The 6,036-nt window shown below is 43.2% G+C and overlaps 1 protein-coding gene across 3 annotated transcripts in view; it reads left to right on the top strand.

The window, feature by feature from the left end:
* The first annotated feature begins 2,944 nt into the window (after window positions 1-2,944).
* The window catches only part of LOC121869768 (calcium-binding protein P-like), a 126,927-nt gene continuing 123,835 nt past the window's right edge, over window positions 2,945-6,036 (top strand). For 2 of the 3 annotated variants that reach the window (XM_042371356.1, XM_042371345.1), the window contains exon 1: window positions 2,948-3,144. The gene's annotated coding sequence lies outside the window, so the exon portion shown is untranslated. Of the gene's footprint in view, window positions 3,145-6,036 lie in introns of all 3 variants that reach the window. The other variant, XM_042371338.1, reaches the window with a different exon arrangement.

The following is a 6,036-nucleotide window of genomic DNA, read 5'->3' as shown; positions in this document are numbered from 1 at the left end:
ACCCTCCTCTCTTCCTCCTCCCCAGGTCGGGTCGGCAACAGGCGTGACTCAGTAGGAAAGTCTGCACCCTTTACGGGAAGTCCCCCCTCCACCCCCCGACACCCTGACGGCACACTCGTATAAGGTGCCTAAGTTGGCACTCTCTCGTCCACCTTGGCATAGCAGCACCTCCACCACAACCACCCCCCCCCTCCCTGCACGCTTTACTTAACCTCACACCACCCTTTGATTTTACCCTCACCTCACTCTTAAACTCTTCTCACCTCACCATTCAACTCTTCCTTCGCTTCACCCTTCAACTTTCCCCTCACCTCATCCTTCAACTCTTCCCTTACCTCACCCTTCAACTCTTCCCTCACCTTACCATTCAACTCTCCCCTCACCTCACCCTTCAACTTTTCCCTTACCTCACCCTTCAACTCTCCCCTCACCTCACCCTTCAACTCTCCCCTTACCTCACCCTTCAGCTCTCTCCTCACCTCACCCTTCAATTCTTCCCTTACCTCACCCGTCAACTCTGCCCTCAGCTCACCCTTCAACTCTCCCTCACCTCACCCTTCAACTCTTCCCTCACCTTACCATTCAACTCTCCCCTCACCTCACCCTTCAACTTTTCCCTTACCTCACCCTTCAACTCTCCCTCACCTCACCCTTCAACTCTTCCGTTACCTCACCCTTCAATTCATCCCTCATCTCACCCTTAATTCACCCTTCACCTTACCCTCCAATTTTCCCCTCACCTCACCTTCCAACTCTCACCCTTCACCTTACCCTCCAACTTTCCCCTCACCTCACCCTCCAACTCTCCCCCTCACCTCACCCTCCAACTCTCCCCTCACCTCACCTGTCAACTCTACCGTCACTTCAGCTCCAGAGTCCCTGTGTTGGTTCATGTCACTATCACCTTTCAAACTTTCGTCACCATTACTCACCATCACCGTAACAACAATAATAATAACAGTGATTTAGACGACGTTCTTAACTATAATATATATAACTTTAATATAAATTACAAAAATGAGTAAAACGTTCAGCTCTGCTTTCAACTCTCCCCTCAACTCATATATTTGAAACATCCAGTATAAAAAAAAAACCTTAGCTAGTCATATTATAAGTAATTTATCCCGAAATCTCAAAGTGAACGTTGATAAAAGTCTTCTTCTTAACTGATGATCTAAGGTACATTTCACTGCATCACTTGTCCCATGAGGCAAAGATCACAACCAAAATGACATCTTGCTCAGAGACGCTACCATAAAGTGATCCGTTGCTTCGTTCGTTCCCAAGTTACGTCAATTTTGAGAGCTTGGACTCTTAAGATTTCCAAGGACTGACCTACACGAGTACTTATAGACATAAATACCGGTTTAAGGATTTATTTTCCCAGGAGAGGTATACTAAAAATACCAGGTTATTAAATTTCTAGCATTTTATGTTTAAATACTAATGGATTTATAGTCTGGAACAAGTTATTAGAAGTCCCGTTTTTTTTTGGTTCTTTCAGCAAATGTTAAAAATGCCGGGTGATTCATTGTCTGGTGACTCATTTAAATACCAGCTGTCTTTTATTCCGGAAATTTATTAAGAATACCCGGTGAATTAGTTTTTAGAAAGAGTTAAAAATACTGGTTCATGAACTTTCCGGAGCCAATTTTCCAAATACCGACTGATTTACCAGGAAACGTATAAACAGTACACTACAGTATACTTATCCCTTACCAATAAATGAATGTGTGAGAGAAGGAGTGTGTATGTGTGTGTGTGTGTGTGTGTGTGTGTGTGTGTGTGTGTGTGTGTATGTGTGAATGTGTGTGTGTGTGTGTGTGTGTGTGTGTGTGTGTGTGTGTGTGTGTGCGTGTGTGTGTGTGTGTGATTACTACCACACATTGACATACACTCACACACACACCAGTATTCACGGAGCCAGCCATCAAAGAGTAAATACACACCAGTCCGACCAAATCACGTAGACGAGACGAGGAGAGCCAGGCGGACACCCCCTCTCCCTCCCTCCCGCCTTCCTCTGTCCCTCCTGGGTGTTCCACTTCCGCTATCACCTCTGCCACTCCACTCCTCACACGCCCCTTGTCTGCCTCCCCTTCTCCCTCACTCACAACCACAGAGGGGAGGCATCTAGAGGACAGGTTTAAGGTGTTGGCACTATCACTGAGGACAATGCTAATGGTGTTTTAACGTGTTTTATCATTCGAAGAAGTTTATGGATGATACGATCGTCTTGCTGACAGAGATGCTAATTGACTGTGTGTATTGTCCACTTAAGGTTTTTTTTTTTTAGAATTTTACAGCTCAAGTCATAAAGAGGATAACCACACTCTCTATAACCGAAGCTCTGCTTCCTTCAGTGATCACAGAATAATTTAAATACAAACTAATAAAGAATAAGACATCTTAACGTGGTACGATATCAATATGTATGGTCCATCGAGAACAGAACATTAACTACATATAGGCAAAAGGAACGGCATAACTAGCTCAGTCAGCCAAGTCCCTTAATACAAATGTTGATTGACTGACTGCCTAATTGGGAGAATCCCCCCCCCCTCCCCCACGGCTACTGTCCTCGCCCCGGCTCAGGTTATGAGCAATATTTGGTGTCAATATTGTTTTTCGAATATTTTTAGTTATGGCAATTGGAAATGGTGGATTGAGGCATTTCTCATTATCCTCTACACCTTACCACGATCACACAGCTTCTTATAGGCGGAGACCACACACACACACACACACACACACACATCATCACCACCAACATACAAATACCAGAAAGGACCACAGACCGAGACCAGGATGGAGTCAGAGCTCCAGCATGTGTGTGTGTGTGTGGTTTAACATAAGCTGGCACCTGGGACTTGCCACACCCCATGCCCTCTCCCCCACCCACCACCACCACCACCACCATCTCCGCCCACCAGCCACACGCTATAGTAAGGGGGGAGTGAGCGAGGGCGTGAGGGACTACGTACAACCCTGTATCGTGTTAGTGGCGGTGGTAGTGCTCGTGTGTGTGTGATCGGTGAGGGCGACCACGGGGTGTTCCGTAAGGGTTTTTGTCTTGCGCTTGTGAAAACTTGTTGCGTGTCGCGCGCGGTAGACAAAGGACTCCAGCCCCTAGGACTCCCAAAGGTAAGAATCGTGTTTTTGGATGTGTAGCTTTTAGAAGGATTTAATTTTGTTTCTGTCCTTTCCCCTCTTCTTCCCCTCCCACCATTCCCTTTACCCTGTGACAACGTTAATTTTTTTTTCAACGTTAAATGTGGAAGACAGGTCAGCTGTAGCCAGTGAGGTCAGGAAAGCAAAAACGACATTAGCTCTTGACTGATGTTGGATCATAAAAGACCCCTTTCTTGATGCTCTTTTTTCCGTAGCTTGTTAATAATACAGCTGCGTCAGAAATAGAAGTGATATGTGTCGACTTCGGCAGCCCAAGTCTTTTACTACATTAATTTTTAGTGTTTGTACCACATTCTACCTCCTTTGGGTAAAAATTGTGTTTTCTTATTAAAACATCGTTGAAAACTCCGGTATAAACAATACGAAAGAGAAGCAGATCTTCGATTTTGCCAGACAACAGTCTATATTCTCTCAACGAGTGCTGACTCTCAGCTGCCAACCAGAAAAAAAAAATCCAGAGAGTGTTCCAACATAGCCACTGGGACCCCAGTGGGCGGCAGGCGGGTGTTAGCATACACAAGAATACGTGTTTGCTTATGTGAAAATGTATCTCCTCACGCCCGTGGGAAGGAGTTCCCCCATGCCAGATGTTAAATGCCTCCTTCTGTGTCCCGGGAGATGTATTTATAACGGAGGAAAATGCAGGAGGAGTGTTTGTTTATATCATGTTAAGGGTCGGTGAGTGTACCCTGGCGCAGATCATGTACTGAGCGGCGAAACAGGGAGAGCAAACGGAAATAATATGCAGTATGTGAGCAGTTGTTATACACGAAATAAATATTATCATACAGGAGAAAGGTATTGTACTTGAATAGGAAAAAATAAAGTAATCAGAGTGATGATGGTGTAGGTTTTTAAATATAAAGTATCAAAAAAACTACACTTCAAGGTTAGTGATTTAATAGTGATACGTATATTACAATACAGGTTAATGAACTTTTGAGCACATACGTCTCATTAACTTTAAATAGAAAATATAAAAACTTAAAATTAATATATTCAAAGACTCGCGATTTGATATACATAAAGATTCAAGTTAAGTAAACAGCTAACATGAGTGCTCGTTCACCATGCTGCGAGGAAGAGGAAAGAGGTCGTGCAGGGGCCCCTAGGAAGCGCCCTGAGATTAGGAGTATATATATATAGAATGGCCAAAAAAAAAAAAAGTCAGAAACAGCTCGTCAGGAGACCCAATGCACATACAGTCGGGTTATTAACTGCTCGCCGGCACTCCAACGACTAATTGGGTTGATGGATGGACAGTCGTCGACCCCCCCACTATAAATTAACTCACTCACTCACTCACTCACTTGACTTTTGTATCAACTTCTTAGTGTGACCTCTCTCTCAAAGGACTGGTATGCAGCCCATTACAATGTGTGAAGCACTTTGTAGTGATTTCTATAAATGAGAATATATATATATATATATATATATATATATATATATATATATATATATATATATATATATATATATATATATATATATATATATATATATATATATATATATATATATATATATATATATATACAGGGTGTCCCATAAATTTCCATACATAGGAAAAATAAATTTTATATGAAAATCCATTTTTATTTATATAATATGCTCTACATGACTACCATTCTGTTGAAAACACTCTTCAATGCGTGTCCTCCACTGCTGAAGAACACGTTCAAGCACAGCTGGAGTTATGCTTGTAATGGCGTTGGTGATACGTTGTATGGAAACTTATGGGACACCCTGTATATATATATATATATATATATATATATATATATATATATATATATATATATATATATATATATATATATATATATATATATATATATATATATATAATCAACAACCTCACCCCGCTAGGACTCGAACTCACGATCTTATGTGTGTGACCGGGGAACGTTTCGTCTCACACCACTAGGACACTAAAAGCAATCCTAGACTTTGTTATATTTCACACAAGGCCTGTTCATCGAGCTTATGGCGCCGTGAACCTCCAAGGGAATTGCCCGTGCCACTTAAGTGATCAGAGAGTAGCGTTTTACCAAATCCGGCTTCGAAACACGAGGTTCCATATATACTTCATTAGCCCATAAAGCACGCGGACTTCTACATATAATCAACAACCGTATTCTTGTACTCTCATAAGCGCATCAGTGTCAACAAAATATATATAATGAACACACTGGTCAAACAACCACCCTCACTATCACTACTCTGACTAGTTTGAGGAATTAACTCACTCGAGTGACAAGAAACCAAAGAGGAAGTTCGTTGTAATCCTCTCGCCCTCCCTCCACAGTGTCCTCCCTTCCATCCTCACTCACTCCTCCCCTCTTTGTCCCTCATCCCCCCCTCACCCCCATTTCCTCTCTCCCTATCCCTACCTTTCTCCCTATCCTTCCCTCACCCCTTCATTCCCTCCCTCCCTCCCTCCCTCCCTCCCTGTCACTTCCTGCCTGTCCTCAATTTCTCTCTCTCTCACTCCTTTCCCCCATCCCCTCACTGTCTCCCCCCCTCCCTCCCTAAAACGAGTTACATTAATTACACCGAAATTACGCAGGGTAGGAGAGAGAACGTGTCTGTAGTGACACTCCCGAGAGTTGATCTGTTCTCACGTAGACTTGTTTAGTGTGTGTGTGTGTGTGTATGTGTGTGTGTGTTTCTGTGTGTGTGTGTGTGTGTGTGTCTGTGTGTGCGTGTGTATGTGTGTGTGTGTGTGTGTGTGTGTGTGTGTGCGTGTGTGTGTGTGTGTGTGTATGTGTGTGTGTGTTTCTGTGTGTGTGTGTGTGTGTGTGTCTGTGTGTGCGTGTGTATGTGTGTGTGTGTGTGTAAGGT

Source organism: Homarus americanus, unplaced genomic scaffold (genome assembly GCF_018991925.1).
Source record: "Homarus americanus isolate GMGI-L3 unplaced genomic scaffold, GMGI_Hamer_2.0 scaffold32583, whole genome shotgun sequence".
Lineage (NCBI taxonomy): Eukaryota > Metazoa > Arthropoda > Malacostraca > Decapoda > Nephropidae > Homarus > Homarus americanus.
Note: the sequence above shows the minus strand (reverse complement) of the source record. Positions and strands in the feature narration are given on the sequence as shown.